The sequence below is a fragment of the Protopterus annectens genome, chromosome 17.part0 (genome assembly GCF_019279795.1).
Source record: "Protopterus annectens isolate FY-2018-M chromosome 17.part0, PAN1.0, whole genome shotgun sequence".
Taxonomy (NCBI): Eukaryota; Metazoa; Chordata; order Ceratodontiformes; family Protopteridae; genus Protopterus; species Protopterus annectens.
The window spans coordinates 709,949,202-709,967,848 of NC_056751.1; the positions used below are offsets into that span (position 1 = coordinate 709,949,202).

At 39.6% G+C, this 18,647-nt stretch overlaps 1 protein-coding gene across 3 annotated transcripts in view; it reads left to right on the forward strand.

The window, feature by feature from the left end:
- Positions 1–1,648: 1,648 nt before the first annotated feature.
- Positions 1,649–18,647, forward strand: part of KCNJ9 (potassium inwardly rectifying channel subfamily J member 9) — a 522,122-nt gene continuing 505,123 nt past the window's right edge. For all 3 annotated transcript variants that reach the window (XM_044059660.1, XM_044059661.1, XM_044059663.1), the window contains exon 1: positions 1,649–2,113. The gene's annotated coding sequence lies outside the window, so the exon portion shown is untranslated. The remainder of the gene's footprint in view (positions 2,114–18,647) is intronic.

Genomic DNA, 18,647 nt, shown 5'->3' on the forward strand with positions numbered 1-18,647 from the left:
CCAATAGCAGCACATAGACCCCTCCCATCATTATCATGGTTCTGTGGCATAGGTCAGGTCCTCAACCCACTTATCACCAGCAAATATCCATGCCCATTTTTGGCAGCATTAATCAATGTGATTAAATTACCTACAGCCAATCTGTACACTGTAAGCTGGCTAGCCCTGACACAGCACACAGTCTGTGGTCACTGTTCTCCTGTCTAAAAAATACTGTTCACCATCACTGATGCCTAAAGTGGTTATTCTACCCAACCCTTCCCCCAGTAGGCACCACTTAGAATCTGTGTGCTGCCATGACTCTGCTCATTTTTTTGGGTGAGTCTGAGGTGAAAACACACTGTATTTTTTAGGAGGTGGGAAGAACCCCACAGAGACAGACAAAGGGAGAATATGCAAACTCCAAATGTATGTTGACTGGAGGTCAGGACTGAACCTTATAATTTCAGATTGTGAGGTGAATAACTTCAACATTAAGTTAAAAGTGAAGCAACATAATATCTGAGTGAAGATGTAAAATGCAGGAAAGGGACTGTTTTACTCAAGGCAACTGAATAACAATGGTGCTATAACGTATACAATCACTGGACTGTCACTCCTTGTTGTAATATTTTATCATACAAAATATAACAAAATTGTTTAGTTAAACAAAAAGAACAGATTCATAAAGGTTAACAGTAGGTGTACATTATGTGCAAACCTTGAGGTAACTTTTCTGAATTCAGGAACACCTCTGCCACAATGCTTGTGCTGTCTATTAAAGATCACTCAAAGTGTACATACTGTATAGTGTACATCGTGATAACCTTTATGAACCCAAGTCCTACACTAAACACACACACCTCTTCCTACATATTCTTTGTTATAAACAGGCAATAGGCAGCAATAAATACAGTATGTCATAGGAATGAAGGCAATGTACTTATTTGAAACATTGTTTCCCTTTATATAAAAAAGGCTATATTCCATGTCACTTTTTGTCCCTTACCTTAAATGAAGACACTGCTTTTCTACAATGTTGCACCTCTCCTACATGAGTAAAGAGATGATTCAGTCCCTTAACTTTCCTCCAGTTACTCTTCCTGTCACACATTGCATGTGATCCATTGTTTTAAACAGAGGGACATATTTTGCAATGTTTTTAGTCACTTAAGTCTTCTGCCTGCAGGGAATAATATAATTTAATGTGTATAGAAGATTGCATACGGCTTGGAGATAACCATAAAAAAATGGCCATCTAGTAACTTTTTTATCATGCGTTTTGCATGATGCATATTTTTGTTTTGATCCTGTACCTATGCAAACTATCGATGTCATTTATATGTCAAACAGAGTACTTGTGGCTTTATATACTATTTTGTCTTTGTCTTCCTGCTTTCATCTGTTTCTTTGTTTCAATGTGTAGGGTTATATTTTATGAAGAGTATATTTGTTCTGCATACTGTTAATTGTTTTTGTAAGAAATCTTTTAAATGTCTTGCATGGTTGGTATACCTGTATGCAACTCAAAATGTTCCTGTGGAAAGCAGGAAAGAAAAGTGAGCATGTGCAGAAGTATAGGTTTGAATGTACATGTGTAAATGCATGGTGGGGCTCCTTGCATTATTAATTTGTCTACAGGGTGACGCCTCGTACAATGTCCTCTCTCCTTCCATTATTTCTGGCCTATTCAGCTGGGAGAGAAGGAGAGAGGGAAAGACAAGAGCGAGAGAAAGAGGAACACAGCAAGGTTTTAGATAGTGGGGGGGGAGACTGTAACTAGGGGTTTCTATTGGCATTAGGCAGCTGACAATACACTAGCTAAACATGCACGGACACACACACACATGCACGCACACACGCACTCACACATACTAGCCTGATCTTGCTGTTCTCCCTTGGAAGAGAGATGAGGTATTTTTAGTAACTGGAGCAAACTGTATGCAGCCCTGGAAGTGAAATACAAACTGCTAGACCATCCTTTCCTACTTATCCAGGTGAGGACGGCAACGCATTTGTCTAGATCCCTCCCTCCCGCCTCTCTCTTCAGACTACATTTAAAGTGAAGACTTCAAGCAGAATGGAAAGAAATAGAGTTTTATCGTTTCCAGGAAGCAGAAATGGATTATTGCTGGTAGGTGCTTTCCTAATTTAGATGCACCTAGGACTTTCCCAAAACCCTTCCCTATCTGTGCATACTGAAGGTTTACTGTGTGTTTTGGCTTACATGCTGCTACTTCTTATGAAATGATTTAGTTGTGGTCTTGATGCCGGTGGGTGTGAGGGTAATTTGTTACAGACAAATAAGACTCTAAAAGGAAACAGCATTTAGACATGACTATGTGCTACTGTCTTTCATGTTTATACATTACGTAGAAATAATTTAATAATCTCTTTGTATTTCCTTTGATCTGGCTGCTTAGCACATGCACTTTCCTTTGATCTTGTCAATATGTCCCATCTTCTTACTGTATTTATACATCTCGTATGTTTTTTCTAGCATGCCTTTATGATATTTACATTCTTACTCCTTCAACAAATGCATTCATAGTCTGTTGAGAAGGTTATCAGCCTTACTCAGTAGATTAACCCTTTTTGTGTAGAAGAAATAAAACATGAATCTGAGGCAACAGAGATAAAGCAAACTGAGTCATCTAAATATTGAATTAAAACATATAGATTTTTTTGTTAAGAAAAGACAGATGGTTTCCATAGCAACTAGAGGGCTGCAGCTAGGAATGGGGGACATGAAGCTTTGGTTAGACAGTTTGCTTTTAAAGGACATCACAAGTTGGAGTTTATATTACAGCACGAGTGAATAATTTCATGTTGAATTCTAAGCTGACATTCAAACTGGCCTCATTAAGGTGATAGGGCTCTAGCCACGCTCATGGTAGAAATGGGCCAGACTGCATTTTTCCAACTTCACTCCTGCCATGGAAGGAAATAGGCTATTAGTTTATGAATCTGTTCCTTCTATTTTTTCTACTTAGTCCTTGGCATCAGAGGGTGAATAGTGCCTCTCAATGTCAAGTTAATATGCACTTTTCATAAATCACATGGCTGTCTACAAGGAATTCAAAAGAGAATTTATCACAGCACAATTCATATAGATAATCTCATATTTAGAAACAATAATAGTGTTTTACATTTCTGCCATATCTGGTTTCGTGCAGCTAAAATAATAATATTCCTTTCCATTCAGGGAAAGCATCCAGTCCAAAACTTATTTTAATTTTAAAACATTTTTTTTTTACTGGTGAATATTTAAACAGCTGTAATAAAGATACCTTTGCTTTGAGAAACACTTAGACATGCATTGTATTTTCAGTGACGTCAGTAACAGTGATAACAGAGTGGGTTTGGATGAGTCACAGGAACAGAGGAGAACAGTGCAGTTTCTGAGGTGTTGGATAGGATTTAATAAACAAATATTACATTCACTTTGTTGTGCTATTCAAATAAAACCTTTGGTAGCTAACATGGCCAATACCTGCTAATGTGACTTTCCATTCTAAGTATGATGTCTGTTGCATGTGTTTCTCAGAAGCATGGCTGAGGCAGGTAAATTCAATGTGTCATGGCCTAGACAGGTAGGTCTATTATGTGGTTGCTGGGTAAATGTAGCTGTAGTAGACATATGCACTACAATGTAATTTGAGCAAGTGGATCTATTTGCAGCGTGTCTAGGGCTGGTACTCGTACAGTAAGAACAGGTTAGTGGGGCATGTACATGTGATTTCGTTGTTGCAGGAAGATGTTGCAGAGTGTTGAAATGTCATTATATGTTACTGTCAGGTCTGTCAGTTTAGTGCCTAGGATTTAGGTGCTGACTGCGAATCAGCATCCTCCTATAGTCCTGGGTTTGATTCCCTCAGTCTCCACCTGTCTATTGCATGACCTTGAACAAGGCATTTAACCAGAAAGTGCTCCTGGTTTTCCAAAGAAAACCAGACTCAGCCCAGTTCATAGAATATGTAAATAAAAATAAACTGAGGCAAGGATGACAAGAACAGGTACCTATATTCTGGTGTGGCATGCAGGTATAATCTGGCAAAGGCATGGCTGGAAAATAACATGGTAGAGGAAGATACATATTATGCAGGGTGGCTGGGAGAGGCAGATAAATTATTTTATGGTTTCTGATTTGGGAATATATGACATAGCTGGAAGAGGTTGATTTACTGTATTGTGACTGGATGCAGTTACATACAATGCATGAATGTTGGCTGTTGCATGTAACTTACCAAACATTCAGATGCCTTGCTGTTATGTGCTCACACTGTATTTTGCTAATGCAGCTGAGAATAACTTATGCCATTTCTGTACATGTGTCACAGTGATGTACTATGCAGCTACTTAACTGTATAATATATTATATGTCTACATCACAGTATATTAAAGTGCTGCAAGCTTTTAGATGGGGCACATTGCAGAGGGTATAACATCAGCTAGTGATTATCTAGATGTTGTACATTTGGGTTACATCTGTCTGCAAACATCATGAGTTAGGTTATAGAAGCAAAAGAATCAGTGATTACTATCACTTCACCATGTTGTCATGTACAGACTCAGACAGTCACCCCCTCACACAGAGATATATTTATCTTAACTCCTAATCTTAGGTATATCTAAAAGGTTCTGTTAAAAAATACCTATCTGGTGTGATGTGTTATATATTTTGTTTACCCCTACTCTGCCTGCATCATCAAAGAACGTCACCATACATCTGTGTTATGAAAATTTAGCACCCATAAATCTGTGTTACAAAACATTTACCACCACTCTACTAATGCCAGCATCAGTCAGACTTAACTCACACCAACCACAGAAGTGGTCGCGTCATTAACAAAAATCATTAAATATTATCCTACCTAAGACACTTTCTGTAAGCCTAAAAAAACAAGCACACAAAGCATTACATTAAAAAAAAAACATTGAAGATAGATAGCAATTATTATTTATCAAAACGTGTGTGTGTGTGTGTGTGTGTGTGTGTGTGTGTGTGTGTGTGTGTGTGTGTGTGTGTGTGTGTGTGTGTGTGTGTGTGCGTGTGCATGTTTGTGTGTGTTTTTTCCTAAAAGACCCTCCCATGTAAAGTGCTTGATTCACAAAACTCTGTAAAACATGTACCTGTACTAAAACATTTGCACATTAAAAATGATAAATGTAAAACTCTGTAGAAAGTCACATAAAAATGGTGCTCCCCATGGACTTCAAAAACTGACTTTACTGTTTACAAAAGTACAGAAGTACATTGGAAAGAACTGTATTTCAATAAATCACTAAATGTTGTTGTTTGTCTTTCGGCTTTTCCCGGTTAGGGGTCGCCACAGCGGAACTCCGGTACGCTAATGATTGGCAGTAGATTTTCACGAACACCGAGGTGCCAGCTCGACGTCCAACCTTCAACAAAGGCACGCCCATTTACGCATGTCTTTTGAATGCCCATCTCAATAAATAACTAAATAAATAAGCATAAAGAAAGAACTGCCTACCTATACTGTAAATGCTAGGGTTGCCACCTTTTCACATACCTAAAGTGGGACATTTTTGGTACAAACGTCAGATTTTGCAGGGCAAAACATACCCACGGCCAGTACAAAGGACAAAACTTCACTTTTTTTCCTAAATAAAAGCTTATTATTGTAGCATTTTAGTTGCTTATTCTGTTTCTTATCACATTTAGGTGTTTCACATACAATATAACTGTTTTATGCAACTATTACATAAAATATAGGAAATATTTTTCTGTCCTAAAATCTCAGGACATTTGCCATTTTTTCAATTTTTTTGCAGAACACAACTGCCCAAAGAGGGACTGTCCCTCGCAAAGTGGGACAGGTGTTAACCCTAGTAAATGCCAATGGTAAACCTAAAAGAAAAACCTGAAAACAAAAAGGAATGATATATTTATTGCATAAACTTCAATATATTATATACATACAACATTCCTACCTGTCTCTTCCATCCATTAAGATCCTGAAAAGTAGAGTGATACATAACAACAGGGCCTTAGGAGAAATGTCGCCCTAGGTGAAAGGGCTCCATGGAGGCCACCACTGTCAACTGCCCAAACCTCTGCAACCTCCCATGACCTCCTCACATTATTCAAATTACTTTTTTCTACTGTTTTTGCACATTTTGTCTTACTTTTCAGATTTTTCCTGCATCTTTTCAATAGACTACAACTGGGTTATATATTACTGTTAGCAGCCCACAGATCTCATGGGGATTTTGGATGTTCTGAGAAGTATTTAAGTTTTTTTCACTCAGCCTTTTGGCCCCAATGACAGCTTGAGCAAAAACCATGATTAAGGAAAGAAATACAGTCTTAACTTTTAAACTTTGTTTTTTTCTGGCATTGTTTCAATGCATTCTAACTATCAGAGAGTATACTGTAATAATGAAATAATGCTGCGGGGTCTGGAGGTTGCTAGATCCTCAGAAGCCATGGGTTATAGATGTTGTGAGATGCATTTTAGAGCTATTTTCTAACCTTTTCATCCAATGATGGCCTGAAAAAAAAAAACTTGAGCAAGGAGCAAACCTCCGTATTTGCTCTTCAACATTAATTTTTTCCAGCACCCTTTCAACAAACCCTAACTGGCCAAGACTTCATTGTAATAACTGTATACGAAAATACCTGAATTAAGCTGCTCACCTGGAGTCCACTAGCCCCCCAGAGACCATGGGGTTATAGATGTTCTGAGATGTAGTTTCTAGCCTCTTTATCAAATGATTTGCCTGAACAAAAAAGTTAGAAAATACATTTTTCCACGGAAGAAATAAGTTATGTTCAAAGCTGACAAAATAATAGTTCACTATAAACTAAGAAGGTAAATATTTACAAAGATACATAAATTATATTTGATATGGTTCTACACCTTACCTCCAAAAGCAGCCACCCCCCCTGATGTCAAGCTGAGATGAAAAACATACCACATAAGGGAACCTGCTGCTGTCAGGCATATATGACGTAGTAGGCCTCCTTAACCCTACCCCCAAAACAATCACATGTATATGATCACAATAATGTGGTCCAACTTGCTGCTCCTACATACTACACTGTACCTACATAAGCAATAGTGGCCTTCTGTAGACACCTCTGAGGGTTTTGAGGAAACTGAAAAAAATTACCAGACTGTTCCCAGCCCTAACACAGGCTATAAAAACCTTCTGTACACATCTCTGAGGTTTAATTCTGAAGAAAATTAAAAACAAAATCACCACAACATCCACAACCCACCTGCACAAGCTACAATAACCTTTTGTGCATGCCAGTGAGCACTGCTAGTTTTAGAATGGGTGGAGTTGTGAGGCCATCACAAAGCCACTATCAAAATCCACTTATTACATTGTGGGGCCACACCAGAAGAGCTATGTATGTGCTGGGGAATAATATGCAGTTCTACAGATACACAAACACTAATATTATTTGCACGGAGAATGCCAAATTCACTGACAGTGGCTCTGGCTAATGACCACAAAGGCCCTTTTTAGGCCTAGCCATGCACCCCAAATGTCTGACAAGTTCTGGTGCCCTTGATAAGTGTAAGCAGAGACTTGGGAGATGAAACATTTACAAACAGGGGCCTGTAAATGTTCCAGAGATGTTACAGAGATGTGGTAACCACTAAGTAATAAATCTGTCCTCAGACATGTTTGTTTTATGCATTGGTAAAGGTTTGTTTTCTTAGTTTGAGTGTTTGTGTAGCGGTTTGTCTTATGGAGTTACAAGAGATCCAGTAGGGTAGGGACTTTGGTGGCATGGAATGCAAACCATAGATCTTGTAGGAGCCTGTAAGAGACAGATATAGGGATAGGGCTTCAGGTCTGCCTTGGTAGCTAAGGGGTTTTAGAACAATAATATTTTACGTATGAATCTTTGGGGCCTTTTAATCTGCAGAGTATATCTGGTTAGGTACTTTGCAGAAGGGGCATTTCACTTTGAATTTGGTTTAGTTAGGGCTGAGGAAAGAGGGATAATAACTTGTTTTGACTTGCATGACATTAGTTGGGCTAGGTAGAAGAACTTCCTGACTGCTCCTATGTCATGGCTCAAGGAGAGGGAGGTGCCAAAGTCCCAGACTACCTTTTCCTGTGGACCGTTTGTTTATAAGGATTAGCTCTTGATGTAGCAATTTTATATCTGGAGAGGAAGGAATAATAATACCAGGATTAGAGTCATCAGCAAATTTGGTTAGTCATAGGCCTGGCTTTATGGTATGGAGATCAGAAAAGTATATGCCAAAAAGGATGGGTCCCAGCACTGAGTCCTGTGGTACCCCACTACACTTTCTTACTTTTCTGAAGTGGGATCTGTCACCTCGATTATGTGGGTTCTAAACTTAGCCAATTTGCAACCCATATAACAATGCAAAGTTTACCTTGAAGTCTTGTAGCTTATTTACAATACCAGTGTGGGATATAGTGTCAAAAGCTTTGGCCAGTTTCAGATATGCTACATGGACTACACAGACATACATATGCACACACACACACACACACACACACACACACACACACATATATATATATATATATATATATATATATATATATATATATATATATATATATATATATATGGGTCCCTATTGGATCACCAAAGTTTCAAAACTATGACTATCATACGGCCGAGACCATATGACCGAAGTTTTGAAAATTTGAATGTTTAGAATGGAGATCACCATGCAGAGCAGAACAGGAAATTTACTGTTTTCCTCACTGTAGTGTGATCTCAGAGTTGGTATATTTAATTAACATGTAGTGTGGGGGGTGCAGGGGGGCTTGCCCCTCTGCAAAAATGTAAAAAAATATATTTTTATTTTTTTTTTTTTAGTTTTGAAGTTTCTAAACTTTGATCATATGGTCTTGGCTGTATGATGTTCAAAGTTTTGAAACTTTGGTGATCCAATAGGGACCCATATATATTTATATGGGTCTACTTCAAAGGATCAAAATTTCACAACATCGAACCTCTGATCATCGAAGACTAGATGATCAATGTTGTGAAATATCGAACATGAAAACAAGAAAACCTAACAGGTAAAATTGTCTTTGTTCACTGCACCCCCTCACCCCCAGCTACTTAAATATACCAACTCCGAGATCGCACTGCAGAGAAGAGAATGGTAAATTTCCCGTTCCACGCTGTACGCTGATCTCCGTCCACAAAGTTTGATATGTCATAACTTCGATCATCTGGTCTTCAGAAATCAGAGGCCCAATGTTGTGAAATTTCAATCCTTTGAAGTAGACCTATATATATATATATATATATATATATAGATACATATATATATATATATATATATATATATACACACACACACACACACACACACACACACACACACACACACACACACACACACACACACACACACACACACACACACACACACACACACACACACACACACACACACATTTATTTATTTAAATACATATAAAATAGCCACATCTAAGTACTAGTACCTAAACTAAAAGGACATGTAACTCATTAGAGGAAGGCCAGTGCATGATGTCTATATTTGTCTGTTTCCTTCTGCTTACCAACATGATCCATCTGTACAACTCACATTTGTGGAGTCGCAGGGATTAAAGCCTAACATAAAAGCAGCAGTAGCTATACAAAACATGCTACTCATATATAATATTCATATAAATCACACATGCAACATAAAAATTAAGCAGAGAATGTCTAATACAGATATAATGATGATGGTAGCAAATGAGGTACTAAAGCACTTTAACATGATTTAGGCATGGTTGTTTGTGATAAAATAACTGTCACTAATCAGTGATATGGCACTTCCATTAGTGACACCTAGAACTTCCATTCTTTGTGACTGAACAGGAAAAAAGCAAACCATTAAATAATAATACAATGAATAAGATATCCAGTCTACCCACTGAAGTTTTTCTCCCCTTCCAGCAGAGACTCCCTGATCCTCAGATGTGAAATTTTATTAATTGGTCTTAGAAATAAAGGAAACACAGAAATGGGACCACACTCATTTTAAGTCACTAGAAACCTAGTATTAAGAATTTATGTGTCCACCCATTACACTTAATTCACTCCTATTAATACATCCTCATTTAAAATGATGCGAGGAAGGATGAATCCAATCCCTCCAATGATAATTGTACTGCTGAAACATACCATTTCCTGAAAGAAACAAAAGTTGTTAGACCGAATATTGTAAAAAACTCCCAAATGTAACTTCTCAACCAGCCCAGACTCACAGATCCTTTGCAATAATTCTGAGATGTGCTAAAAGTCCCCAGTGGTAGAAATCATAAAAATGACCGCAGGCCAGTGTACCCAGTTTCCTCAATGTCAAGTCAACATATGTTCAAAATGCAGAAATAGTAAGTTCAGCCATCACTTCCTTTTCTGAATGGAAAATGGAACTCAAAAATTATTCATTTGTAGTGTTTTATAAAAAGGTATTTTCTGCAACACCTCCCACCCCTCATGCAGACAGCTGCACCCACAGTACAGCTGATACACAGCTCTAGTCTGCCATGGGATAGAAAAAAAACTTCTCTTGCAGCAGCCTTCATTCTGCAGGTGAATTTTCAGCTTTATTTGCATTGTCCAGATTTAGCCATAGAGATAGTGGCTAGCTATTCTACTCCAAGGAGAATTGTCTTCTGATTGGGTAATTTTTTGTAGTCCTGCAAACAAACATTGTTTCATCCCATCTTGCACATATTTCTAAACCTTTCACTGTGGATTCACAAACTCTTTTTGACATTTATCATCTACAGCTGCAAGTCCATCATTTCATTGGACTAGAAGCACATATTCCATCCTGAACAGCTAACAGCAAATCTGACTGCATGTTATGGTGCATTTTATGCAACAAATGGAAATTAGCACAAAAACAGTTTCCTCAACCTAAGCAGTGGAAGCTATATGTATGGAAAACAGTGTGAGAGAGAGAACTTATAACATTTTCTCCATGGGTGCTCCTTGCTTTTGTGACTGCCACAGTTGCTGCCTACTTGGATTGTGAGTATCTATCAGTCAAATCCAGTGATCCCTACAACTGGCATTTCCTGGGAAGTTCTCTTTTAATCTGATGACTTCACTCCCTGCTGGTGTCCACCAATAGGTCTTATTGTTACCACTAAGACAAGTGCTAACCATCCTTTGCTTACACCTCCGTGCTCCCACTCACTCAGCAGGATCCATTGACCCCACGTTCTTGACTCCTCAGGTCTGTTGAAGAAGCTCTTCTGTGGTGAAACCTAAATTCCTCCATCTCAAAGCACAGACAACACCTTCCCAAATTCATCCATCTCAGAGGCACAGATAACACATTCCCAACAGAACACCATCACAACATGTTTTGGTTTCCCAAGTCGGTTCAGCTACCATCCCAACTGACCACCAAACAGTGATCAGCTGATAGCTTAGCACCTCTGTTGGTCAGAGTGTCCAGGACATGTGGCCTCAGGTCTGATGACACAACAACTCTGTCAGTCACTGATCTTTGGCTCCAGGTTCTCTGATACCAATTTTACTCATGAACAATTACTTAGCACATATTGTTTACCCAGGAGCATTAAAAAGCAGAACTTTATCCGTATAAATAAAAACAATTTCTTTGGCTGATGGCATCTCAAGTTCATCATAATTTCTCATAAATTTATGAGTATACTTGTGTTTAAACAAGGGTTCACCTGTTACCTATCAAATATGCAACAAGCAGTTAAGTGGAAAAAAGCTACCTCACCATTCCTAAACACTCCCACAGGTGTGCCCCAAGGCACAATTCTAGGCCCCCTTCTATTCAATATTTTCATTAACGACTTCTACCATGCCATGCCTAATACCAACCTCATCCAATGTGCGGATGACTCTACAATAATCTGTTCTGCAACCTCCACTTCTTCATTAACAAAATTAACTCAAGATGCCTTTTCCTCTGCAGAACAATGGATGCTAGATAACCATCTAGCATTAAATGCAGCCAAAACTAAACTAATGATATTTCTCCCCTCTAAAAGCATCACCCTAGACAAAAACTCATTCTCTATCACCAGCCGAAATAGCACTACTCTTGAAACAGTCTCCACCGCTAAACTGTTAGGAATCCTCATCGATGACCAACTAAAGTTTGATAGCCATATTCAGGTAAATATAAAAAAAAAACTCACAAGAAACTTGGCATGCTTTATAGCCACAACCGTTAAATTTCTCCCTCCACCAGACTCGTTCTTGCTAACACATACCTCATGCCTCCCATCCCTGTATCCTTACCAATTTGCAATCCTTCCTCAAATCAAAACTCTTCTCCTGTTACTATAAAATTTCAAAATTTGCAACTGGCCATGGATCCAATACCCATCACGGCATCTCACTGCACCATCTGAACTGGCTGGAACTGTTCAGTTAGCTTACCTATATTCAACTTATCCATGCACACAACCTTATTTTTAGCCCCTCTCTCTGCCCCTCCCTTGCATCTGTCTTCCAAATGCATCTTCCTAACAGGTGCCTTCGATCTACCTTCCAAAATCTAATAGAACTACATAAACCTGCCCACCCTCCAGGCAAACATCTTCTATCCTTCTGCTTAGCACGCCACTGGAATTCTCTCCCACCTCTTATCCGTACCACTAACAGTCTCTCTCTCTTTAAAACTTTACTTTACTCACACCTAACCTCACAATGGGAATGCTCTTGATCTCATCCTGCATAACATCCTTAACTATAATTCTCTCTATACCAAACAAATCTGCTAATAGCCTCCTTAAGCCCATAATTTCCTGAAGGAACGTGCATTCTTTATACTACCTTAATTTACTTATAATGGGATTTTTCGTGCATTTGCTGCATCAAATGCCAATTTATTGCAACTGTTGCTACCATGTCTTTTCTTTTTCTAATAGCTCATTAAGGGCTTTTGTAAACTTTGTAATTGCTGTTATTTTGTAATTCTGTAATTTACTATATTTGCATTTACTGGAGCTTTTCTCCCCAGGACTCCATTGAAACTGGGTGGCCCAATGAACCATCCTGGTAAACAAACTGCAAATAAAAAAATAAATAAAATAAGCATGATGCTGTTATGCACAGTCCTTAACTAGCACAGAAATCCCAAACAGGTCATCAGTCAAATATGAGGTAACAAGTCATTCCTCCTAGTCATGTTGCTACACTTATCTTCTTCATTCCCCATATGAACACTAAAGTCACTAAGGGGAAGTACAACAACCATAGGCCATACCCCACCAATGGCAATCTTAATGAAAAATTCCTGGTTCACCTACTAAAACATTCTGCCTTCTTTATAGCACTTAATAGCAGAAAATGCGCACCATATTTACTTACTTAACATTTGTTGACCAGGAAAGTCTGATTAGAACAAAGCCTATTTTCAGCAGAGGGCCAGGGAAAAACACACTAGACACATGTCTTCAGAATGGGGGAGAAAACCCACACAAACACAGGAAGGACATGCAGACTCCACACAGAAAACACCTCAGCCAAGGACTGAACCAGAGAACTTCTTGTTGTGAAGCAACATTAACCACTTCACCACTGCACCACCCACATTTCATGCTCCACAATCGTCAAATTAAAATAATTGGATATTGTTACATTACGCAGTATCTTTATCTTTCATAATTATTGCTGCATCATGATTTAAAACTGGTGCTTCATTTTATATTCTGTATTTATAAGACAGACAACAAACTGAATTTTGACAAATTAAGTATTGTTTCATGAGAAGGTATATAATACTACTGCAGATGGCATACTTGTGTCTGACAAGAATTGAGCTGTCCTTTGAGGATGATTAAGATACCCATTTACCATGCTATAATGTTCCTGGTCGTGCTAATGCGTGCATTTAATAATAAATGTTTCCCCTAGGGGTAGTGTAGAAATTATAACTACCATGTGGTAGTGTTTTAAGTGTTATCCATTGTAAAGTAGGTACTGATTGTGAGAAAACAAATTTTGTTTTGCATTATAGATGTATCACGTGACTAACAAATAATAATTACATGGTGTGTGTTGGTTACATAATTACTTTAGAACAACACTCTAAGGGCTGCTTGTGCAATGTGTCATCCTGCAAAACAGTAAAACACATTGCTTTTTCAACATATCTCAGCAGTATGAGATGAATTGTATAATCATTCCATATGTATTTTTACAGAAGATTATGTATTTTTTCTTGCAATTTTTAGATATTTTTCTGTAGTGCATGGCTTAGGAAGCCAAAATGCTCATGAGTTATTCAAAATGAAAGTTGAGTATAATATGATCTAATAACACCTTTGCAAATTCTAAAGCATCTTTTACTGCTAAGCAACTACACTGCAATGATTTTTATTTCATAGTTCGTAAGCATAAAATTTTAGTAAGCACCTTCCTCCCTACCATCAGCAGTATTGCCATTTATCTGAAAACTTGCAGAGTATAGCATGCAATAATCATGCAACAACACAGTTGTGACACACATGTCCTGCCACCATTAGTGGCATTGAAGTCTGAGAGGATAGTGTCAGCCCACTACAGTGTTACTACAGGGAGCAGCAGTGTAGTAAGTTAGTTGTTCCATTCACTCATGAATGGCACTGCAATGTTTCTGAATGGTAAAGCATTTCACAGAATCACCAGGAATAATGTAGATATCAAACGGACTTTATACTCCTTTCATCAGTGGCATTGTAAAAAGTAACACTGATATCATTGGGCTACTTTAAAGAGTATTGCAGCTCTGTGAAAGTGTTTCTTCTTGTGAGTGACCTCCCCTGTGTCATAATTATACCAGAGTGCTGCACGCTTCTAACGGGGAGCAACATACTTCTTGGACAACTGTTCTGTCCCTTTTCAGTGGCACTGCTGTAGGCCTGAATGTTGGCATGTATAATTATCAAGGAGTAGCACTGCTGTTAGACCAATGCACTGCTTATTGTCATTAGACCGTGGCACAGCATTATGTGGTGTCATCAGTGAGCTACATAGTGACAGTAAGCTATCCTCATCCCCCATACACATATACACACATACACAGCATTCTGATAATGGAGAGGTGCACATGCCCCCCCCCCCATCCATTCATTTATACTGCTGTGTGGACTGAAATTATTGTTCTCTGTATCGTTTGCCTTACTCCCTTACATGTCCTTATTTTACTGAATGCACGATTTTAGTCTTTATTGCTGCATTACACCAGCAGTTCATGCCAGCTTTCAGCATTGATTAAATATTTATGTTTTAGTAGCTGAAATAATGAGACCATCAAAATACTGTATAGGGTTTATTACTAGCAATTGTAAAGTTTCAACCAAAAAACCCTTTGTCATAGATTTATTTGAACAAGAACTGGTCATCATATGATCTTATGATTTTGTTCGTAGCTGATAATTTCCCCCATTTTAGGCCATGTAGTTTAAAAGAAAAAAAGCTTTATTTTACTGACTTTTTATCCTTGTGGTAATTATGCAGACGACTTGAGAAAAAAAATACACGCACACACGTGCATGCAGGTGCACACGCACACACACACATGTATCCATACATGCTCCCACATGCATTGCATGTCCGCACGCACACATGCTCCCACATGCATGCTCCTATGTGCATATGCACACACACACACACACACACACACACACACACACACACACACACACACACACACACACACACACACACACACACACACACACACACACACACACACACATGCTCACTGGTAACCCTTAAGATCTGCAGGTAGACAGACATTTGTGTTTTACATATATATATATATATATTAAAGAGAGAGAGATGTAGATATGAGCTATGAAACACATGCACAATAGGTACATTTACAGTTAACAGAAGTTGTGTGCTTAAGCTGAAGGCCTTCTGCCATTGAGTTCTGTCGCATATTCCCTATCTCTACGATGTCTGTCAGCTGCTCCATTTTTATCCTAAGTGAGAGTAGCCAACGAGCATAGGAGCATTCTGACACTGCAGAGGAAGTAACAGCCATTGAAACATCCCAGGGAACCCCATTAAATGCAGTACGGTGTGTTGATAAGACTTCACAGCAGAGTGCCTGGAAGTAACAGCCATTGAAACATCCCAGGGAACCCCATTAAATGCAGTACGGTGTGTTGATAAGACTTCACAGCAGAGTGCCTGGAAGTAACAACCATTGAAACATCCCGGGGAACCTCATTAAATGCAGTATGGTGTGTTGATAAGACTTCACAGCAGAGTGCCTGGCTGGGAACCTCATTAAATGCAGTATGGTGTGTTGATAAGACTTCACAGCAGAGTGCCTGGCAGGGAACCTCATTAAATGCAGTATGGTGTGTTGATAAGACTTCACAGCAGAGTGCCTGGCAGGGAACCTCATTAAATGCAGTATGGTGTGTTGATAAGACTTCACAGCAGAGTGCCTGGCAGGGAACCGCATTAAATGCAGTATGGTGTGTTGATAAGACTTCACAGCAGAGTGCCTGGAAGTAACAGCCATTGAAACATCCCAGGGAACCCCATTAAATGCAGTATGGTGTGTTGATAAGACTTCACAGCAGAGTGCCTGGAAGTAACAGCCATTGAAACATCCCAGGGAACCCCATTAAATGCAGTACGGTGTGTTGATAAGACTTCACAGCAGAGTGCCTGGAAGTAACAGCCATTGAAACATCCCAGGGAACCCCATTAAATGCAGTATGGTGTGTTGATAAGACTTCACAGCAGAGTGCCTGGAAGTAACAGCCATTGAAACATCCCAGGGAACCCCATTAAATGCAGTCTGTGTGTTGATAAGACTTCACAGCAGAGTGCCTGGCAGGGAACCTCATTAAATGCAGTATGGTGTGTTGGTAAGACTTCACAGCAGAGTGCCTGGTTGCCTAACAGCCATTGAAACATCCCAGGAACCCCATTAAATGCAGTACGGTGTGTTGATAAGACTTCACAGCAGAGTGCCTGGAAGTAACAGCCATTGAAACATCCCAGGAACCCCATTAAATGCAGTACGGTGTGTTGATAAGACTTCACAGCAGAGTGCCTGGAAGTAACAGCCATTGAAACATCCCAGGGAACCCCATTAAATGCAGTACGGTGTGTTGATAAGACTTCACAGCAGAGTGCCTGGAAGTAACAGCCATTGAAACATCCCAGGGAACCCCATTAAATGCAGTATGGTGTGTTGATAAGACTTCACAGCAGAGTGCCTGGAAGTAACAGCCATTGAAACATCCCAGGGAACCCCATTAAATGCAGTACGGTGTGTTGATAAGACTTCACAGCAGAGTGCCTGGAAGTAACAGCCATTGAAACATCCCAGGGAACCCCATTAAATGCAGTATGGTGTGTTGATAAGACTTCACAGCAGAGTGCCTGGAAGTAACAGCCATTGAAACATCCCAGGGAACCTCATTAAATGCAGTACGGTGTGTTGATAAGACTTCACAGCAGAGTGCCTGGAAGTAACAGCCATTGAAACATCCCAGGGAACCCCATTAAATGCAGTACGGTGTGTTGATAAGACTTCACAGCAGAGTGCCTGGAAGTAACAGCCATTGAAACATCCCAGGGAAGCCCCATTAAATTCAGTAGGGTGTGCTGCTAAGACTTCAAAGCAGAGTGCCTGGAAGCAACAGCCATTGTAACATCCCAGGAACCCCATTAAATGCAGTACGGTGTGTTGATAAGACTTCACAGCAGAGTGCCTGGAAGTAACAGCCATTGAAACATCCCAGGGAACCCCATTAAATGCAGTACGGTGTGTTGATAAGACTTCACAGCAGAGTGCCTGGAAGTAACAGCCATTGAAACATCCCAGGGAACCTCATTAAATGCAGTACGGTGTGTTGATAAGACTTCACAGCAGAGTGCCTGGAAGTAACAGCCATTGAAACATCCCAGGAACCTCATTAAATGCAGTACGGTGTGTTGATAAGACTTCACAGCAGAGTGCCTGGAAGTAACAGCCATTGAAACATCCCAGGGAACCCCATTAAATGCAGTACGGTGTGTTGATAAGACTTCACAGCAGAGTGCCTGGAAGTAACAGCCATTGAAACATCCCAGGGAACCCCATTAAATGCAGTACGGTGTGTTGATAAGACTTCACAGCAGAGTGCCTGGAAGTAACAGCCATTGAAACATCCCAGGAACCCCATTAAATGCAGTATGGTGTGTTGATAAGACTTCACAGCAGAGTGCCTGGAAGTAACAGCCATTGAAACATCCCAGGGAACCCCATTAAATGCAGTACGGTGTGTTGATAAGACTTCACAGCAGAGTGCCTGGAAGTAACAGCCATTGAAACATCCCAGGGAACCCCATTAAATGCAGTATGGTGTGTTGATAAGACTTCACAGCAGAGTGCCTGGAAGTAACAGCCATTGAAACATCCCAGGGAACCCCATTAAATGCAGTACGGTGTGTTGATAAGACTTCACAGCAGAGTGCCTGGAAGTAACAGCCATTGAAACATCCCAGGGAACCCCATTAAATGCAGTACGGTGTGTTGATAAGACTTCACAGCAGAGTGCCTGGCAGGGAACCTCATTAAATGCAGTATGGTGTGCTGATAAGACTTCACAGCAGAGTGCCTGGCAGGGAACCTCATTAAATGCAGTATGGTGTGCTGATAAGACTTCACAGCAGAGTGCCTGGTTGCCTT